The sequence below is a fragment of the Caretta caretta genome, chromosome 5 (genome assembly GCF_965140235.1).
Source record: "Caretta caretta isolate rCarCar2 chromosome 5, rCarCar1.hap1, whole genome shotgun sequence".
NCBI lineage: Eukaryota > Metazoa > Chordata > Testudines > Cheloniidae > Caretta > Caretta caretta.
Genome location: NC_134210.1, coordinates 86762248 through 86782272, shown reverse-complemented (window position 1 = coordinate 86782272; position 20025 = coordinate 86762248). Strand labels below are relative to the sequence as shown.

Here is a 20025-nt window from a genome sequence, read left to right as displayed (position 1 = left end):
TCCAGTAATCTTCTATTCATTGAACATTTTGAAACTTTGCACGTTTAGAGAGAGGTAAGGGATTGACTCTGTGTACACAAATTTGCAGAGGGACACTAGGGTTGAAGTCTGTTATTTCTCACCTCTATATATATTTATTTAAAAGCATTTTTGCTGTTAACAAGCATGTTATCTCTGGAGACACAAATCCACCATTTGAGAACTGCAAAACTAAGCATGTTTGATGGTATCTTCTAGACTGAGCACTGAGTCCCATTGTGTAGATAGAACGATTAACCTAATTAATCTATACGGCAGCCCCTGGAACCCCATAAAATTGGGTCCCTAATCCATGAACTATTGGCACTCATTTACAAGACTTTTCTTAAACATTTACATGAATATATTATCTCATACTATAGAATTAGAATTTATAATCCTTACTCCATGATGAGATATCTGAGCTATAGTGTATTTTAATTAAAACTTTCTTCAGATAGGTTTTTTCTGCAAAAAGCATTATATCATATAAATTCAGATTTAACTTTAAAAGATCAGAGTGTTTTTATTTTTTTTTTAAAATCATTGATTTTTATCCACCCTGCTTAGCAGTATTTTTAAAGCAAATTGAATATACAAAGTAATGGAAGGACTTTGATCTGTAATCTAACCTGAGTAATGAAGTTCAGTTGTGTAACTCACGTACAATATCACTTACTTACCAATCTCAAAATTGTCATTTTTTTCCCCCTTCCCTAATTACTTTATAGCTATACATTAGCCTTGGTGTCACTATGTGCTGGGGACAGAGGACATAATTTAATTTGTGCATAGAGCAGTGGTCATCAACTGGTCGATTGTGATCTTCAGCGGGGCTGCGGTTAAGACAGGCTCCCTGCATGCCCCGGCCCCATACTGCTCCCAGTAGGAGCCAAGATGGCCCTGGGGGTAGGGGGAGCAGGGGTCTCCCTCAGTGTACTGCTACTGCCTTCAAGCAGTGCCACGCAGCTCCCATTGGCCGGGAATGGGGAGCTGTGGCCAATGGGAGCTGTGGGGCAGCGCGTGGAGCCATGTGCCGCACAAGCCCTCCCCCCCGGACGCAGGGGTGCGTGGGTCCCTTCCGGGAGCAGTGTGGGGCTAGGGTAGGCAGGGAGCCTGACTTAGCTGAACCGCTGACCAGGAGCCATTGGAGGTAAGTGCTGCCTGGCGGGAGGCTGCACCTCAAGTCCCAGACCTGAGCCCCCTCTGGGAGCCAGCATCCCAAACCCCTTCTGGCAGCCGAGCCCCCTCCCAGAGCCTGCACCCCAAGCCCGAGCCCTGACCCCCTTCCCAGAGCCAGCACCCGGTACCCTCCTGCACCCCAACTACCTGCCCCAGCCCGGAGCCCCCTCCTGCACCCAAATTCTCTCCCAGAGCTTGCACCCTTCACTCCCTCCTGCACCCCAAACCCCTGCCCCAGGCTCAGCCCAGCGCCCCTTCCCACACTGCGAACCCCTTGGCCCCAGTACAGAGCCCACACCCGCTCCCGAACGCCAGCCCCCTACCCCAGACCGGTGAAAGTGAGTGAGGGTGGAGGAGAGCAAATGATGGAGAGAGGGGGAATAGAGTGAGTGGGGTGGGGCTTTGGGGAAGGGGAGGGGCCTCGGGGAATGTATGGGGTTAGATCCTTGGTTGCTCTTGAATTCAAAAAGTGATTTTGAGCTTAAAAAGGTTGGATGGCACTGGCACAGAGGATATGATTTTTAGGGTTTTTTCTGTGTTCACAGTGTGTGTGGCGGTTTGGAATTTTGCACCCACGTTGCTACAAGTGTAAGATGATAGGTAATTGTGTTTAGCACTTTGAGTTAAACAGCTGGAAAACAGTAAGAGTACTTACGATGACCTCCAAAAGTAGCCCTCTGCTCTTGTTCTGAGTGTCTCTGTCTGCCTTTGCAGAGACAACATGCATACAGAGGCAGCTCTATTTGGATGGCTTGCTTTATTAAAACAGATTGATGGTGTAGTGTTAGATTGTTATAGTGTTAGATTAAGAGCAGCTTTCTGTTTAAAACTTGACACTTAAATGCTCTTAATCTACATGGTTACTTGGGTTGCCTTCAAATTTGGTGTGCCTTAGGTGCAAGGGGTCCTGTTAGTGATCTAAATTTGGGGCCATTTAACCCAGGGGCACCCCAAGATGCAACCATTGGTTTAGGGAGGACACAAGCTTTCCTTAAAGTTGTCAGGTTCTTACAACCTATTTTTCCTTATAGATAGAGATCAAATCAGGTCTCAGATCATTGTATCGGGGGTTTCAAACATTTGAGGACCTGGTGCTCTTTGGAGGAAATCAAATTAAAATGTTTGAGAAAAGATGGTGCTTTTCCAGTTAGGCATGCTAAGGTTTACAAGGCTATTCACATGCCTAATGGGTTATACTGAGCATGTGTGGAATGAGGAGTTAACAGGATTTAGTCTTCGAAGTTTCTCATCGGTCAAGTGGCTAAAAAATACTGCTTTGAAACTGACCCACCCAGCCATTGTCACTTCAGGTTCTACCTCAGTCAGAAATTTGGAAGGGGTGGAATAGCCTATTGCTAAAATCTGTCACTTCTTTTGTTTTTAATTTTTTTGGGAATATAATCAAGTATTTTTCCCTTTAAAAATGCAAATGCTGGCAAGGGAGAGACATTTTAGGGGGTAGAGAAGTGGAAGAAATAGTGGGGAGAGGCATTCAGGGTTGCATCCAGGAGGAGGAGGGATAGGTGGGGATGGGTGAAAGGCAAAATGAGAAGGAATGGGGGCTTAGGTGAGGGAGAGGGATATGTGGGTACTGAGTGACAGACTGAAGGAGAATAGGGTCAGCCCCACATTTTCCCCTTCTGGGTATGTGCCAAGATCTTAGAATGGTCTGAGTCCCTCTCCCTACCCCCCATGTGAGCAGGCATCTGGGTGTTCCTGCCCGCAAGGGGTGTCTGAGCCCCACTCCCTGCTACCCTGTGCATGTTCAGGATCAGAGGGCCTCTTGCTTCTCTGGAGCAGCTCCCTGTCCCCCTCGTGTGAAATGGGATATTGGGAAGGATTGCCTCTATGGGGGTATCTGAGTCCTGCTCTCCATCCCTGTGTATGCCAGTACCTGGGGACCCCTGCTCATATATGGGGGTCTGATCCCCCTCAATGTGTCACCTCATGTGATCCAGGTTTTGGAGGGGGCTTGCCTTGCTCGGGAGTCTGATCCCCATTCCCTACTCCCCTGTATGAGCTGGGTGAGAGGGAAGCCTAGATAAAATTAGAGTGGTGGGAGGGCAGCTGGATTGGAAGGGGAAAGGCTGGTTTGTCGGGCTGAGCATCAGGGTGAGAATGGTATAGGGCAGTGGTTCTCAAACTTCAGCAACCCATGGACCTCCATTTTGGTTTAAAACTTTTCACAGACTCCCAAGGCCCTGCCCCAGTCCACCCTTTCCCCCAAGACTCACCACTGCCACACTTCTTTCTGCCCCACTCCACCCCTACCCCTTCTCTTCCCTGCCTCTTTCCACCTCCTCCCCCAAGTGTGCCCTGACCCCACTCCTCCCCCACCCTCCCAGCGCTTCCTGCACGCTGCTGAACAGCTATTCTGCAGCATGCAGGAGGCACTAGAAGGGAGTGGGAGGAGTTGATCAGTAGGGCCAGTGGCCCCAGACATGACTCGCAGACCCCCTTGTGGACCCCAATTTGAGAAACTCTGGCATAGGGCTAGGATCAGTAGTCCACTTGAACTGCATGCTGTCTATAACTGCTACAATGACCACTAACCCCTACCAGCAAGCTTTCTTTTTTTCTTTCTTTCTTCCCCTCCCCCCCTTTTAAAAGAGGGGAAATTAAGTTCAGCAAAACTCAAATGTCAGAAAACACAGAGTTACAGTACATAACTTTAACTCTGCCCTCTTTACCCCAAAACACCCATAACATACGTATACTCTCACTCTTTTCACGTACAAGAAAGGCTGTACTTGCACTGGCTCTGTTCTTGAATACTTAGCTTAGTTTCCTGACAGAATTCCATAGTTATGAAATTTAGCAGCCACTTTGTGTACTCACAGGATGCCCTCTAAACCTATACTTTCCCTTGCCCATCAGTAAACTCAGACTGATCTCGTATCCAACTTTATTACTAACGCTTTCTGTGGCAAGACCCCCTCCACCTCCCAATGCCTACACAATATTTCAGTATGATAGACTAGCTCCTCAGGGTACACATGCTGCCCTTTCTTTACTTGCACACATGGAGAGGACAGAAATCTGATCTCATATCACAGTCACAGCTCTTTGACAGTCCTCAAACTAATCCCTCATCTCCTCAGCTCACAAACACCTCTACCAACCTGCCCCAACTATTGCTTCCATCATTCAAACGCTTCAATACTGCTACAGCTCTCACACTGAACACCGCTACAGTGCATGGTGATAATTCCCAGTGGCTGCTGTCAGCTCCAGGAAGTCAGAGTCAAGGTTACAGAGGTATGTACCATAGCTCTGTATTTCCTAGTTCTTCTTTGAGTGATTGCTCACGTGCATTCCAATAGGTGTGTGCACACTCCGCATGTACGATCACGGAAAGCTTTTTCCTAGCAGTACCCATCGGGTCAGCTGTGGAGACCCCTAGAGTGGTGCCTTCATGGCAGTGTATATATATATCCCTGCCACTTGCCCGTTCCTTCTTACTGCCCGTGACAGTCGCTGGAACAGCTTAGTCTCTTGCTTTTGCAAGTGCCTTACCTAGTGGTTCCCTTGTTTCTGTGTAAATAGTTGTTTGTTTGTTAGTTGTAGATTAGTTTAGCTTACTTTGGGGAGTTTCCCCCCGTTCTACTCTCACTGGCGCCGGGGCATGCGTTGGTCGCAGTGGTTTAAAGCATGCAAGAGGTGTGCAAAACCTATGCCAACAAGTGATCCCCACACCGCCTGTCTCAAGTGCCTCGGGGAGGGCCATCAGACAGATAAGTGCCCTATTTGGAGGAGCGTCAAACCCAGGACTAAGAGGGAGCAGGACTATCACCTGAAGCTCCTCTTGTTGGAGTTGACCCTTCAGCCACAGCCTGAGCCGACACAGGCATCCTCGGTGCACAGCGCACCGGCCATGGTGCGGGATGTCTCGGCACCGAGGAAGGACTCCGCCAGGGAGCACTGGCACTGCTCCCCGGCCCACAAGGCAAGTGCTTCACGGAGGCACCGTTCAGTCCCCGGTGCTGCATAAGAGAAAGAAACCAGACATAGGACATTCGAACCAGACAAGGGACGTTCGCATGTCAGGAAGCCGAGGGGGGATTCCAGTGGCGTGTGTCCTCTTGCGGGACACCCTCGGTCTGGTCCCCAAGAACTGGTGCCGTTGACTCCGGCCCCAGTTGCAGAGCCGTTGAGTCTGGTGAGAACGGACTCTCCTACCCGTGATGATTTGGAGGAAGAGCTTGACCTCCCCTCCACTTTGGACACATATGAGGTGACTCGAGACCTCATTGATATGACTGCGCAGTACCTTGCCCCGCAGGTGCGGAACCTGGCCTCGCAAACTCGGGCACCGCCAGTAGCACCGTCGACGGCACCGACTGTGGCGTCATGTCCGGCACCGCAGGCGATTACAACACCAGTCATAGATTCATAGATATTTAGGTCAGAAGGGACCATTATGATCATCTAGTCTGACCTCCTGCACAACGCAGGCCACAGAATTTCACCCACCACTCCTGCAAAAACCTCACACCTATATCTGTGCTATTGAAGTCCTCAAATCGTAGTTTAAAGGCTTCAAGGAGCAGGGAATTGTCCAGCAAGTGACCCGTGCCCCATGGTACAGAGGAAGGCGAAAAACCTCCAGGGCCTCTTCCAATCTGCCCTGGAGGAAAATTCCTTCCCGACCCCAAATATGGCGATCAGCTAAACCCTGAGCTGATATGGGCAAGATTCATCAGCCAGATACTACAGAAAATTCTTTCCTGTCAGTCATGACACCGTTGGCTATGGCGGCACCATCGGCAGCGCCGACTCCAACGGTGGCGCCACCGTTGATTCATCATCACAGGTGATGATGCCGGTTGTGGTGCCGATCTCTGTCTCCTCGGTACTGCTCCCCGGCACTGTCGGGCTCCGCTCCCCAGTGGTTGGCTACAGAGTACTCATCAGAGTTGGAATCATCTGTGTTCTTATGCAGCCACTACCGCTCCCGGTTCTGGCACCAGCACCGATCCCGGCACCGTCGGCTGGCGGAACAACCGGCACCAGTCACCACTTGGCCACCCCAGTTGCAGGGCCCAGTGCAATGGCCCTTTTGGACCCCCTGGGCCTACCACCAGGCTCAAGGTCAGGGATCTAGGCTGGTATTGGTGTTATTGGCCCCCCCATATCCCTCCATCAGCGACAGCGATGGCACGCTACACCTCTAGGGCCCCAAGGATCCTTTATGGGACAGGGCTGTTGAGCAGCCGCAGACAAGCACAGCCCCTCCTCCACTGACGTTGGTGGCACTTGAACCTCCAGTCGCGGGGTGCTCCGAGGTACCTGACCTGGCCTCCAGAGGGCCCGAGGGGCAGGAAGACCGTGTCCCGGGAACCTCTTCCTTCTCTTTGCCGGATGAGGCAGTTGCGGGCACCTCCACCACTCTACCACCAATGGATACCAAAGGCCACCAGGACCTGCTTAGGAGGGTAGTAGTTAACCTCCTCTGCCTGGAGGTTGAGGTTATGGAGGACTCAGATCCGATGGTGGGCATCCTCACACCCGAGGGTCCTTCCAAAGTAGTTTTGCCCCTCATAAGGACAATTCAGAACACCACAAAGGTGCTCTGGCAAACCCTGCCCTCTATACCACCAATGGCTAAAGGGGTCAAGAGACTCTACTTTGTGCCGCAAAAGGGCTATGAGCACCTGTTTACCCACCCCCAGCCAGGGACTCTGGTGGTTGATGTGGCAAACCACAAGGAGTGACAGGGCCAACCAGGCCCTGCACCTAAGTCACGTGATGCCAAGAAGCTGGATCTCTTTGGCCGTAAAGTCTATTTGACTGGGGGGCTCCAGCTTCGGGTAGCGAATCAGCAGGTAGTGCTTATCCAACATGCGTTTAATTCCTGGAGCTCATTGGCTAAGTTCCAGGAGTTAATCCCAGCTGATACTTGCAAGGAGTTCGGTGCGCCCCTTGAGGAGGGTAGAATTGTCTTTAGGACCGCCTTCCAGGCAGCCCTAGGTGCAACGGACTCTGTGGCTACAACTGTGGCCATCACTATGAGGCGCAGTGCATGGCTTCAGGTTTCAGGCATCGCACCTGAGGTCCAAAACACAATACAGGACCTCCCCTGTTTGCTCAAAATACAGACACGCACCTGTATAGCCTGAAGGACTCCCGGGTGACTCTGAAGTCTCTGGGGCTGCACACCCCAGCGCCTCAGAGAAAGCCCCTTAGACCTCAGCCCCCGTCCCATTTCTACCTGGAGCCCCTAGGCTGGATCAGCCTAGGAGGAGGGGCAGAAATAACAGGAGGCGCCCAATGCAATCCTCATCGGGCCAAGGCCAAGGTTCAACCACCAGCCCCCCGGCCCCAAGCCCAACTTTTGAAGATGTGCACGAGAATGGCGCATTAGTCGCCTTCTAGGATCTTCCCTCCCCCTCCCCCCCCTTGTGAAGTGACTCTCCCGTTTCTACCGTGCTTGGTCTCAGATCATGTCAGACCGCTGAGTCCTCAGCACGGTGGAGGCGGGATATTCTATCCAATACTGTTCCCTTCCGCCCTCCCACCCCCCTTCCCCGTCCCTCTTCAGGGACCCCTCTCACGAGAAACTCGTTTCACAAGATGTACAATCGCTCCTAGCTCTAGGGGCAATAGAGGAGGTTCCTCAGGAATTCAGGGGCAAGGGGTTATACTCCCACTATTTCCTCATCCCCAAGACCAAGGATGGGCTTCGGCCTATCCTGGACCTACGAGACCTCAACACAAACACAAAAAAAAGAGAAGTTTCGCATGGTTTTTCTGGCCGCCATCATTCCCTCCCTGGATTCGGGAGACTGGTATGCCGCCCTCGACTTGAAAGACACGTACTTTCACATTGCTATTATCCCAGCCCACAGACGCTTTCTCAGATTCGTGGTCAGTGGCCAGCACTACCAGGTCAGGGTGCTCCCATTTGGCCTTTCAGTGGCCCCACGGGTGTTCACCAAGTATATGGTGGTAGTAGCGGCGTTCCTCCGCAGGCGCCAGGTGCAGGTGTTTCCGTAGTTGGATGACTGGCTCATCAAGGCCGAGTTCCAAGCACAGGTGGTGAAGCACGTATCTCTGGCCTGGGCTACGTTTCACAGGTTGGGACTTGTATTGAACGAGCCCAAGTCCACGTTGACCCCCCCCCCCCCCACACACACACGCCAAGAATAGAGTTCATCAGCGCTCTCTTGGACTCAGCGCAAGGGCCTTCCTTCCGGAACTGCGTTTCAAAGCACTCACAGACATTATCCAGACCATTCTCCGCTTCCTCACAACTACAGCCAGGAATTGTATGAGACCATGGAGGCACATGGCAGCCTGTACATACGTGGTACAGCGTGCCAGGCTGCGCCTTCGGCCCCTCCAGACGTGTTTAGTGCAGGTGCACAGACCGGGCAGGGACCCACTGAACTCAATAGTGATTCTCCCACCTCAAATTCTCCACTCTCTCTAAAGGTGGCTGCAACCACAGCTGGTTTGTGCGGGAGTACCCTTCACCGCAGCCCATGCTTTCCCTTGTCACAGATGCCTCGGCGCTTGGTTGGGGAGTGCATCTGGACAATGTCAGAACCCAGGCAGAGCTATCGCTGCATATCAACATGAGGGAGCTGGGGGTGGTTCGCCTGGCATGCCAAGCTTTTCATGCCCATCTTCAGGACATGTGCATATCAGTGCTCATGGACAATACTGCAGCTATGTTCTATATAAACAAACAGGGTGGTGCTTGTTCCTCTCTCCTCTGTCGGGAAGCCCTCTCACTGTGGGACTTTTGCATTGCCCACTCCACACACCTGCAGGCATCGCACCTTCCGGGGGTGCAGATCGAGCTGGCAGACCGCCTCACGAGTGGTCCCTCAGGCTGAACATTGCTCACTCAATTTTCCAGAGGTGGGGCTCTCCCCACATGGACCTGTTCATGACGCGGAGCAACAGGAACTGCCAGAGATTCTGCTCCTTCCTGAACCACAGCCCAGGCTCCACAGTGGACGCCTTTCACCTGTCATGGACGGGTCACCTGCTATATGCATTCCCGCCATTCCCCCCATACACAGGGTGCTCCTCAAGACTCGTCAGGACAGGGCTTCCTTAATCCTCATAGTGCCAGCGTGGCCCCGCCACCACTGGTTCACCATGCTACTGAACCTCTCAGCGGACAGACCAGTAGCGCTCCCTCTATGTCCCACCCTAATATCACAGGACCACGGTTGTCTACAGCACCCCAACCCAGAGTCACTCCACCTCATGGCTTTTTAGTCCACCTTTTTAGTTTCAGTGCTCTCACTCAGTTAGGGAGGTCCTGTTGGGGAGTAGGAAACCCTCCACTCGAGCCACGTACCTGGCTAAGTGGAAGTGTTTCTCCATTTGGTCTCAACAAAGGGGAACTGAGCCACAATCAGCCCTAATTCCCCTTATTTTGGACTATCTTTTAGATCTAAAGTACCAAGGTTTAGCAATATCATCCCTAAGGGTACACCTTGCGGCCATTTCGGTCTTCCACCTGGGAACGGTGGGGGGATCAGTGTTTGGTAATCCCCTGGTGAGCAGGTTTCTTAAGGGCCTCAACAGACTTTATCCTCCAGTACGTCTGCCCGTCCCCCCCTGGGATCTCAACCTGGTCCTGTCATCGCTCATGGGGGCCCCCCTTTGAGCCCAGGGCTACTTGCCCTCTCTCCTACCTTCACTGAAAAGTGGCTTTCGTGGTGGCTATAACCTCTGCTAGAAGGGTATCCGAACTCAGAGCACTGACCTCCGAACCGCCTTACACGGTATTTTATAAAGACAGGGTGCAGCTGCTCCCCCACCCTGCGTTCCTGCCTAAGGTTGTCTCCCAGTTTCATGTGAACCAGGACATATTTTTACCTCTGTTCTTCCCTAAACCCCATGCCACAAACAGGGAGCGCATGTTCCATTCCTTGGACGTTAGATGGGCCTTAGCTTTTTACACTGAACGCACAAAGCCGCCTTGGAAGTCACTACAGCTCTTTATTGCTCTTGCAGAAAGAATTAGGACTCCCTCCCAATCTCATCACAGTGCATCTCGTCATGCATCCCGTTCTGCATCGGGACTTGCTATGACTTGGCTAAAGTTCCAACCCCGCCAATTACGGTGCACTCTACCAGAGCGCAGGCAGTGTCTGCAGCTTTCCTGGCGCAGGTCCCTATCCAGGACATCTGCAAGGCGGCAACCTGGTCTTCATTTCACACCTTCAGTTCCCACTACGCCATTACCCAGCAGGCGAGGGATGGTGCTGGGTTTGGTAGGGCAGTCCTGCACTCGGCAATTTGGTGAATTCCGACCCCTCCCCCGGGGTAACTGTTTGGAAGTCACCTATTGGAATGCACACGAGCAATCAGTTGAAGAAGAAAAAACGGTTACTTACCTCTTGTAACTGTTGTTCTTCGAGATGTGTTGCTCATGTCCATTCCAAATCCCGCCCGCCACCCCACTGTTGGAGTACTCCGGCAAGAAGGAACTGAGCAGGTGGCGGGTCGGCAGGGATATATATACACTGCCATGAAGGTGCCACTCTAGGGGTCTCCACAGTCGACCCGACAGGTACCACTAGGAAAAGGCTTCTGGCGATCGTTCATGTGGCACGCGCACACTCCTATTGGAATTTTCTGAAATTTGAGTTTTCCTAAACTTTATGTTCTGTAAGGGCACTGGGAAACTCCATGCTGCATAAACAAAGGCTTTTTTTTTTTTTTGCTATCCAATAAGTAATCTTTAAACTTTGTATATTGTACACTTCTTAATGCTGTGCTAAAAGGAAATCTCCAGGTAAAAAAAGTGCCCACCAGAAAGAAACAAGGCTGTAAATGTTAATCTTCTGTTGGTTTTGTAGGCTTCTGTAACAGGATCTTTTTGCCCTGCTTGCACAGCTGGTGGAGCATCTTTTGGTACCACTTCAAAGGAAGTGTCCACTGTTAACTCATTATGAGGGGTCACCCTTGCTGTGTGTGTGGGTATAAAAGAAAACTTTTCCTGAGGAACAAGAAATAGAGACCTGAGTTATGCAGACTTGATCAGTTTAGGAGCAGCACAGTAAGACCGGTTCTTGTATCCAGGATCAAAATGTGATTTCAACAAGATTTCTTTAGGAAGGAGGTTACCTTGAGAGAATGTCTCCTGCTTTGTTCAGGCCTTCCCTCTGAAACCTGAGAGGGTATCTGTGTAGCAGTGGTGGACCAGGGCTGTGTTTCTGATCTTGTGCTTTGAGCGTTGAACTTGTGCAGAAACCTTTATTCTACCTGACTGAAGATAAAAGCAGAGTTTTTGGATGTGTAGAACCCTGGGGCATCATGCATAAAGCACATACTAGGCACCCTTAAAATTTTAACCTGTAATTGAACAGGGTAAAGATAGTGTGTAACTATCTACATGGAAGACACTAAAAAAGGAGTCAGACCAAGATTTCCCCCTCTAACTAGTGCAGGGGTGGACAAACTTTTTGGCCTGAGGGCCACATCGGGGAATAGAAATTGTATGGCAGGCCATGAATGCTCACAAAATTGGCGTTGGGGTGTGGGAGGGGGTGTGAGCTCTGGGGTGGGGCTGGAGATGAGAGGTTTGGGGTGCAGGAGGGTGCTCCGGGCTGGGATCAAGGGGTTTGGAGAGCGGGACGGGGATCAGGCCTGGGGCAGGGGTTTGGAGTGTGGGGAGAGGCTCAGGGGGTGCAGGCTACAAGCAGTGCTTACCTCAAGTGGCTCCCGGAAGCAGTGGCATGTCCCTTCTCCGGCTCCTACACGGAGGTGTGGCCAGGCGGCTCTCCACACTGCCCCATCCGCAGGCACCACCCCTGCAGCTCCCATTGGAGTGCGTAGGAGCTGGAGTGGGGCCATGCTGCAGCTTCCGGGAGCTGTGTGGTGCGGGCCCGACCCAGCGCCCCGGCTAGAGTGGGGCCAAGGCGCGTGGTGCAGCTCGCAGGCCAGCTTAAAACAGCTTGTGGGCCGGATCTGTAGTTTGCCCACCCCTGAACTAGTGGGTAGTTGCTGGGCTACTCTGGAAAAATTCATACATTACAAGTTAACTAAGGATATCTAGTTAACTGCTCCCTATGTAGGTCCATCTGTGGCCGAATTGCATGAAATCTTCAATATCAAGTGAAGACAATATTACCCAAGGAATATTTTGGACTGCAGAGTTCATTGAAGCTGAACTTTCTACAACTGTCTTAGGTGCTACAATGTGTCCTTTTTACGTTTCTAGGGCTGCTGTAGAATGGCTAACCAGCCACATGCAAGTAAGGTAATGAAGGCTGTAATCTTCAAACTTTCATACTTTTAGATAGGCAGAGCACCTGCAGCTCTCATTGACCTCTATGGGATTTGTGAGAGCACAGCACTCCAAAGTCAAGCAACTCTGTATTTAATTGCTTAGTGTAAGATACATGTAAGAGCCTAATTTTCGGGCCACTCATAGTTGCAAAGTTTGGCCTGAGTTTCCTGTTCTGAGGGAATTTGGGAAGTCTCTTTCAAAAACTAATTGCATGGACAGTTGAGTTAGATGTGGATGGCAAGTTGGTCAAATGACTACAGTGCCATTGATTTGCTAGTCAAAGCACTTGACTATGTTTTTGATCAAGAGAATACGTGGGTAATCTGACCATTTTCAGCTGGCAGAGCCATCTCTTGGGCACGGCGACTTGAGGTGACCACTCTGGGCCCCGCGCTTCGATAAAATCATGAGGAGGTGGGCATGAGGAGGTGGGTGGGCGAGTGAGGTGAGGAGGTGAATGGGCAGGTGAGCAGCAGGCAGGTGGGCGAGGAGGAGCCCCCCTACCAGAAACTCCCCTTCCTCCCAGTGCCTCCTGCCCACTGGCAGGCCCCGCCGATCAGCACCTCCCCTTCTCCCCCCCCAGCGCCTACCACCTCCCGTGGATCAGATGTTTTGTGGCATCAGGAGGCGCTGGTGGGGAGGAGAGAGGCGCGAGGGTGCAGCATGCTTAGGGGACGGGTGGAACTGGGCAGGGAAAAGGGTGGGGTGGGAAGAGGCAGGGCGGGGGCAGAGTGAGGGTGGGTAGAAGCAGGTCGGGGGTGGGGCCTTTTGGCAAGGGGTAGAGTCGGGGCAAGGCCTGGGTGGAACCGAGGGAGAGCACCCCCTGGCAGATTTGAAAGTTGGTGCCTATGTCCCAGGCCCTGTGCCTCCGTAGGGACGACCCTGTCAGCTGGGGAGGCTTATTTTAATCATAAGCTGGATACTGTTTTGAATGGTATTTTTGGAGAAAAAGTTCTTGTAATCTCCCAGGGCAGGCAGTCTGGAATGTAATCTTTCTATATCTTTGCTCTTCTTCACAGTTAATAGAAAATCCTACACGTTTTTTTGTTGTTTTGTTTTTATTACAGCCTGGACTGGCATAACAAATGATGAATGGATTCTGTCAATTCAAGCAAAGACTTACTTCACAAAATTCCTGTGCCTTTCATCTCCCAGAGTAACTGAGTCAATTGTATGTATGAAGAGTTTTATTTCTTCAAGCGCTTCACTCCAGATAGAAATCATAGGTGTCTGAAGGAACAGCAATTTGGCTGTTACTTACACTATACAAAAATCTCAGAATGAGAAGTTCGACCAGTACAACTTCTTAGGGGAAATACTATGCATGTTGGAGGTACTGAAAGAAACCTCTCTGTGACAGTCTTTTAAAACCATTTTTTAAAAAATAAAATCACAGCTGTTTGAAAGATGTGTGGAGATTTTGGATGCTAGTCTTGAAGAGCGATTATTGGTCAGGGTGCAGATGAGGTATGAAAGGTTTATGATAAACTGCAGAACCACATCCAGTCTTTATCATGTGTTCATTTATTTCAGCTGTCATGAGGCTGTCAGTCAGGAGTCCTTGGACCTTGACATTTGAACAAGTACACTAAAGCACTTAGTTTCATAGTACTGATGCCTTCAAGGTGTTTAAGCTTGCTTTTTGTAATGCGGGTCTTATTGTTACCTTTAGAGTGAACTGAATGCAGAAACTTACTCAGACACAGATCATCCCTATTTACATCATCTTCAAATTGTCTCTGCTGCATAAATAAAAGCTCTGGGGATAAGGAAGGATGATATTTACTCTTTGATTCTACATTGTGTACACTGACAGCTATGAGATGAGCATTCTATATATGTCTCAAGGAAAGATAATGGAAATACTTTAACATTAGAATTTCAGTGTGATGGTTGCACATTAGATTCTAACCAGCATTGACATGTTCACTTTAAAAGTGCAATATTTATTGTCATACATACCACAACTTTGTAAAGCTGCATAGAAAGCTGCTAGTCATGGAACTGTAACTTTTTAAAAAAAAATTATTTCTCACAAAAGATGACTTAATTTATTTTTAACCTTAGTACAACTAAGCAATGCATGTGGTAGGAGAAAGTTGGAACATATGAGTTGCTCGGAGACTTGGTTCATGGGAAGATTATTCTCTTGTAAACCCATTGAGCTGCAAAGTCTTCAATATTGCTGGGATAAATTTTGATGGGAAAATAAAAGAAGAGCTAGGGTAATCTATCAAATAGCTGATCATTATTGTTGTAATCAAACTTCCAATGTGGAATTCCAAAATTAAATTACATTGTGGGGAGACGGGGGACAACTCCCAGTGAGAGTCAGCTGTTTCTTTGAGTAGTGGCCCTGTGGGTGCTACACTGTAGTTGTCTGCGTCTGTGTGCCGTTTGATCAGAGAACTCTGGTAGCAGTGTCTGTTCAGCCTGCACATGAGCTGCTCCTCACCTGCCATGAGGCTAGCAAGCATGCAAGAGGGAACCCTCCTCGGTTCCTTCTCAACTGCCTCTGGATAGAGACAGAGCTGTAGCTACCCGTTTGTAGATGGTTAACTCTTTTAGAATAGCTAATTTTTAGCTTCCTTTGAAGCCTTTTTTCTTTCTTTCTTTTGCATTTTATGTTGGCCATGCTTAGAAAAAAGGAAAGGACTTGTCTCCCACCAGCCCCTGTGCAGGGCAACCCACCTGGAAAAGGGTATGCCCAGCTCTCTGAGCTTCGAAAAGTGCCTCAGTGACTGATGGACGCTCTGTGTGTTTGCTGCCTGGGAGAGAAACACATGCCACAGAAGTGTGGCTTGTGTCAGTAACTGAAGTCCAGATCCAGGAGAGACAGAGAAAGGAGGGCTCAAACTCCAGTTCATGGAGTCAGCCCTTCAACCTCCAGAGTCCCTATGGGAGCCTTCACCACAACCCTCTACTTTGAATGGAGGTGAGCCCAGAGAGATGCCCATGAGCCACTCACTTAAGGCCTGTAAGAAAAGGTCTGTGAGTCCCTGTAGCGAGCCCCAATCAAGCTGAAAATGATCTCCGTCTCAGTCAGTATCATCAAGTACAGATGGCACTGATGCCATCTAAATCTGGTACCCAGGGCATGCGCAGTACTGAGCCAACAGAGCAAGTTGGGTTGCCTAAAGATCCAATGGGCACAGGCAAGTAAGCAGCGGTACTACAGGGGCACGAAAAACGGAAGATTTGCCATAGGGAAGGTTCTGTTGGTCCGACTTCAACATCGGCACGACCTGTGGTATGCCAGGCACCGACGGATCTTCCTACCAGGTCCACATCTCTGACCCTATCAATACAAGCCTCTTGGCACTGACAACAACCACCAGTACAGATGCTGTCCATACCTTCAGATTTCCGGTGCGCAACAGATCTTTTGGTGTCTGACGCACTGGACTCTCCTCTGCTCAGTACTGGGGCCCTTGACTTGCCAACATCTTCCTGCCACTGACCGCCCTTCTTGTCGGCGGAGTCAGAAAGTGAGCAAGAGGATGTGGTGTCCCGCTTTTTTTCTCACCCGCCATATGGGTCTCAGTTTCACTATAGACATCATGATTATCGTCCCCCTGATCCAGAGCCTCCCTGCTTTGGCCAACCATGGTACTGACCACCTGGTCCCTTCCCATCACAATGGCCATACTAGGATTCTTGGCAGGCTCAAAGACAGCAAGCGTCCCTTACCTCTAATGTGACCTACAGCAACCGAGGAAACGCCCTCCTGTGGTTGCTGCCTTCAGGGCTTCTGAACCCCGAAGAGGAAAAGGAGGAACTGGAGGCTGAAGTGGAGGAAGTCACTTCTCCCACCCACTTCTCATTGTCCTCACCCAGGGATAAATAGAAATAAGTTTATTGTAAAATTAAACATTTTTATGTAATGTCAGTCTCATGCTGCAGTACTGAAATATTAATCAACATTTTTTCCTATTGTATACATAATTTATGAGTGTTACACTTTTTTCTACATCCATATACTGTATGGAGTAGAAAGATGTTAAATGAATTTTGAACAGTATCCCTTTTGGTCAAAAGGCAGTTTGAATAGGCTGGACTTACTGGAATTCAGGAAAGAAGCGGAGGGATTGAAGTATATATTCAGCATTTCCAGAATAGCTAAGGAGAGGTGTAGTTTTCAGTCTTTCCCTGTTCTGACATTTCAGTGAACTATACCGGGAATGCAGCTTCTATTAATGGTATATGTTCTCAGCTCTAGAACTCCAAGAGGATGAGGTTGGACATACATTCCCCCCCGACCCCTCACCCCCTTGTCTAAGTGTAGGAAGGTAGAGGGTGCCAGCTAGTCTTAAATTGTGTTGACTTCTGTTCAAGAAACAAAACTTTGGATGTTGACAATCTTACCAACTGTTCATCAGTTTCTCCTCTCTTCTTTAAAGGGATCAGGGGTTTGAAAAGGTGGTTTTGAGGCTTCTCTTACTGGGTCAAGGAAGTTCAATGGTTCCAGACATAGAACTGGGTTTGAGGCAGAAACTAACACAACCTCATAGCAGTAGTGTTTTTGTTCATTCTTTTAGACCTGATGCTGCACAGTTGACCACAAGGTTCTTGTTGACTTGCCTGCAGAACCTAGCAGAGGTGGATGGTATTGCTCTTGAGTGTTGCTCCATTCTGTCTGAGATAAAAATGAACAATTGCTGCTCTGCCTCAGGGGCTCCTCCTCTTTTAGTACATAGAGATCATTTGTCCTCACACATGAGGACACTGAAAGTTAATTAGGAAACATGGGCTGTGATGGAGTTCATATGTTGACAACATGTAGATCTGTCACATGGCATGTATAGTTTGGGCTGCGACACTAGAAGAAATTGTTCAATGCCTAGATGGATGTAGGGCTTTGATAAGGGCTACCTGGCTGTGATTTAATGCCATTAAGATTGGGAACGTTTTTAGGCAAAGGGAAGCTGCCAGTTGATGAGGATTTTATTGACATTCCTGAACTATAATATGTTTGTAATGCAATGTGTTAGTAGACCTTGGGCTCCTCACAATTGTTTGTAGGGACATGCACTTTGTGAGAAATATGCCTAATGTGCACTTTGCCGGTTACCTTTTGCCTTTATCTTCAGATTGGATCACTGATGATGCCCTCTCATGTTTGCTACCATTAAGACTAAAATTGTAACTAAAATCTAAGTAGCTCGCTTAAGTGGAGTTTCACACCAGAAGCTTGTAATGCTAGTGATTTGGGATCTGTTACTGGCTGCCAGAAAGCATCTGGATAGAATTCAAGGTGGTGGTTTTGATCTGTAAAGCCTCAAAGATTTGGAATCTGATTTCATCTTGCCCCATGCCATACTGCTACATTTGAAATCAGTGGAGGTACTTGGGGTGGCGATCTTTTAGGTATAAATGAAAGGGAACTGCTAGTGAGACATCCTCCTTGAAGGGATCCTTTTGTTCTGGAATTTACTGCATGTGTACATACATGTGTGCATACATACACTCCCCCATCTACACAAGCCAAGGATTGTTCAACTTTTGGCCATACTTTGACCCACTGTCTCACTCCAGCATTGGGGTTGGAGAGATTTTTGTCTTCTGGTGTGTGTTTGGCAGTCCGGGGGAAAGGGGCAGAGTTGAAGGGTGTGGGTAGCTATATATAATGTGTTGTAATCATGGGATGGGCATTCCCCTCTCCCTCCCTCGCCCCCCCCCCCCCATTACTGGATAATAGCTAATGTTGGTAAGGTGAATTTAACTTTTTATTAAAAAGTTCTCAAGCCCAGTGGGGAGCGAGGGATGGATGGAATGGCTGGGCAATGGGTTAGTATTTAGCTGCCAGTCAAACACTTCATTTTTCAGTGAAAGCAGTAGTAAGTTGTGTCTTAATTCTGCTTTTTATTTCTGTTATGAAAGGAAGTCAAATTAGGTAGGCCTGGCCTTGGAACATACCTTATAGACACACACACACACACTGCTAACTGTCAATCTGTGCCAGGAGTGGGCAAACTTTTTCGTCTGAGGGCCACCTCTGGGTATGGAAATTGTATGGTGGGCCATGAATGCTCACGAAATTGGGTTTTGGAGTGTGGGCTCTGGTGTGGGGCCAGAAATGAGGAGTTCAGAGTGTGGGCGGAGGCTCCAGGCTGGGGCAGGGGGTTGGGGTGCAGGTGGGGAGGTGAGGGCTCTGGCTGGCGGTGCGGGCTCTGGAGTGCAGGAGGGTGGGACCAAGGGGTTCGGAGGGGGGGAGGGGATCAGGGCTGGGGCAGGGGTTTGGGGTGCTAGAGGGGTTTGGGGTGCAGGCTCCAGGTGGCACTTACCTCAAGCAGCTCCCAGAAGCAGTGGCATGTACCCCCTCTGGCTCCTACACAAAGGCGCGGCCAGGCAGCTCTGTGCTCCCTTCTGTCCGCAGGAAACTGTGGCCAATGGGAGCTTCACGGGCGGCGCTTCGTTGCTGTCCCTACACGTAGGAGGACATGCTGCTTCTTCCGGGAGCCGCACGAAGCCACAGCATGCACAGAGCGGGGCAAGCCCCGGACCCCACTCCTTGTCAGAAGCTTGAGGGTTGGATTAAAACGTTTTAAGGGCCGGATGCAGCCCCTAAGCCATAGTTTGCCCACCCCTGATCTATGCACAGAATTTTGCATTGGTTTAACTAATTGTTTAGCAACCAATACAGTTTAATTGGTGTTGTCCCTCACATGGTTACAGCTATAATGGTTTAAGTGTTTATAACTGCATGGCTTGTTTTGACAAGCTTCTAAACAGATAGATACACCCATGAAAAAATTGCATAGGCAAACCTTAAAGGGTAAGGGAAGAGATATAGATAATGCTTAAGTTTGAGCCCTATGAACCAATGAATCTACAATTGAAAAGTAAAGCTCTCCGCCATTGTCACTTGCAAATCGCATACTGTAGAAAAGAGGGAGAAAAAAAAAAGCTCTTTGGGCACTCAAATCTTTGTTCACAGACATCTAACATTATTAAGGCTAAGTTTTTGTCACGGATATTTTTAGTAAAAGTCAGGGACAGGTCATGGGAAATAAACCAAAATTCGTGGCTGCCCATGACCTGTCCCTGACTTTCACTAAAAATATGCCTGACAAAAGGGGTAGGTGGGTTCAGCACCCACTGCTCCCGGGTCCCCCACCAATGCAGTTTATGGGAGCTCCGGGGTCCCCCTGCCCCTGAGGCTGCACTGCTGTGGGGTCCCCCCACTCTGCTGCAGGGTCCCCCAGCCACAGCAGGTCCTGCCGCCCACCCACTGTGGTTGGGCAGCTGCGCTGGGTCCCGCTGCCAGGTTGGGGGCTGGGAGCTGCATGAGAGGGGCTGGCTGGGAGCTCCAGTCCCAGAGCAGAAAATGTCACGGAGGTCAATGGAAGTCACGGATTCTGTGACATAATCGTAGCCTTAAACATTATCACTCATAATAAATCTTTGTGAGCTAACAGGATTCTAAATATTAACATGCAAATGATTATGCAGAACACCTTGCTCTGATTTGCTTCTTTACTGACCAACAGGGATCCTAGAAATCCATTTGCCACAGAAAAACATGGAATTTGCATTTTTACGGAGAACCTTTAGTTTTTACATTTTGT

The 20025-nt window shown here is 49.5% G+C and overlaps 1 protein-coding gene across 9 annotated transcripts in view; it reads left to right on the top strand.

Annotated features, from left to right (window-relative positions):
• SPIN1 (spindlin 1) overlaps positions 1-20025 on the top strand; it is a 109643-nt gene that overhangs the window by 33676 nt on the left and 55942 nt on the right. For 3 of the 9 annotated variants that reach the window (XM_048849485.2, XM_048849488.2, XM_048849489.2), the window contains exon 2: positions 13525-13628. The exons of 5 other annotated variants lie outside the window; for them this stretch is intronic. The gene's annotated coding sequence lies outside the window, so the exon portion shown is untranslated. Of the gene's footprint in view, positions 1-4371; positions 4459-13524; positions 13629-20025 lie in introns of those variants that run through there. One more of the 9 variants, XM_048849490.2, reaches the window with a different exon arrangement.